Raw genomic sequence first — 1,854 nt, forward strand, 5'->3', positions numbered from 1 at the left:
ATACTAACACGACGAATGAGTGACCATAAGACGGGTTAGGTCGGTTCATGCTTATTCGTTATATAACCCTAAATATTGATTATGTCTAACTTTTGAATTCGAACATAGCTCTCAACCCGATGAAACCCCACCATATTCAGATCCAATATCTAAAATTCATATGTTAGATTAGGAGGAAGAATGAGAATGGAGATTTACGTATCCATTTTTTAGATTCAATCCGTGTTAATTTATGATATGTTGCTTTCTATATTTTATTTTGAAATAGGTCAATGCTAAAATGCGATTTGGATGTTAGTTCGTTTCAAAACGAACTATGTTTTAGCTGTTGGATTAAAAAATATGGTAATCGGTTACCATTTCGTTATTTTTTAGAAGGCATGAGTCCAATGTACGACTTTTGCATACATGTTGTGACACTCTTTAACGACTTCTAGGTGTGTTATTTATATTGTTTAGAAGTCAAATTTCCAATGTACAACTTCTGAGTGTGTTATTTTTGAAGTGGAGAAGTTGTGATTTACTTTAGCAACTTCTAGAAGTGGTTTAAATTTGTTCACTAGAAGTCAATGTTTGCATCTAACTTCTAAGCTTGCAAAGTGTTTTCTCACAGAAGTCGTAGATTGAGATCGTGACTTCTACAAAACTCGGTAGTGGATCACAAATTTAATGGATGAAATTAACGATTGCTCAATCCAATAAGTAATAATATAGTTCATGTGGATACAAACTAACTTGTAGTTCGCAAATTAGTCTTTGCCTTTGAAATAAGGCTCCTACATTCTTGTTTAGTTTTTTTGTGATAAAGTGAGTTTTTCATGTTTATTTTAATGAGATCCTCTACCTATATGATGATTTTAGTAGAGTAGTGAAGGATATTCATTTGTAAAGAGGGCAGTGGGGATCAGTATATTTTGCTCATGTTGAAAGTACAAAGTGTTGCACTATTAAATTGCCTATGTTTTAATGAAGATAAGGATTCATTGAAAGCTTGAAGATGACTCAATAAATCAACATGCCATGGAATTAGGGATCTCATATCTAGACTAGGTTCTTACAAGAGTCACTTTTAGAGTCTTAGATGTGTGTCCTAGATATTGAGTCTAGGTTAGGTAAACCTAGGTGCAATTCTCACAAGTCTTAAAAATAATCAAATCATTTACATGAGACATGTCATCTAGATTATTATATGTTCATGCATTAATCATACATGTTATCTATGCATCTTAGACATAATATATTGGTAAAACATGTATAGTTGATAAGCATAACATATAGGTAGTTTACCATTTTACCATTTAACTGAAAAATATGTCAGTTAATCGATTAAGGAAGGAGCTAATCGATTAATGTGAATTCAGTTTTAACAGATAACTAAATACCTGAAAATAGTTACTCTCAACAACTCATTAATCGTTTAAAATGACACTTAATCGATTAACTGGGTCTCAGAAATGATTTCTATATAAACTGTGTTTTTAGGTCTTGCATTAAGAGATCATTCATTCATTTTTAGAATTGCTAGTTGCATATTTTTCATGCTCATTTGTGTCATTTTAGGCAGAGATAAATGCATTGTGAGATAGTGAGAGATAATATCATGTTTAGGGTTTAATTGTGATCTAATTGCATGTGACTAATATGTTAACATTTGCTATCTTCTTTTGCACGATTCCTGCATTTCTTTAGAAGAATTCTAGGATATAAATTCTCTGTTTTCGCATATCAATTAACTCATACATATTCATGCTTACTTGTGAGTCTTGTATAGGGTTTTTAGCTGAGTATTAATTGTGATATTTTAAGCTACATTGTGCTTGATAATACTCTATTTTTATGTTGTAATAAGGGGAG

The sequence above is a fragment of the Lupinus angustifolius genome, chromosome LG17 (genome assembly GCF_001865875.1).
Source record: "Lupinus angustifolius cultivar Tanjil chromosome LG17, LupAngTanjil_v1.0, whole genome shotgun sequence".
In the NCBI taxonomy this organism is placed as follows: domain Eukaryota; kingdom Viridiplantae; phylum Streptophyta; class Magnoliopsida; order Fabales; family Fabaceae; genus Lupinus; species Lupinus angustifolius.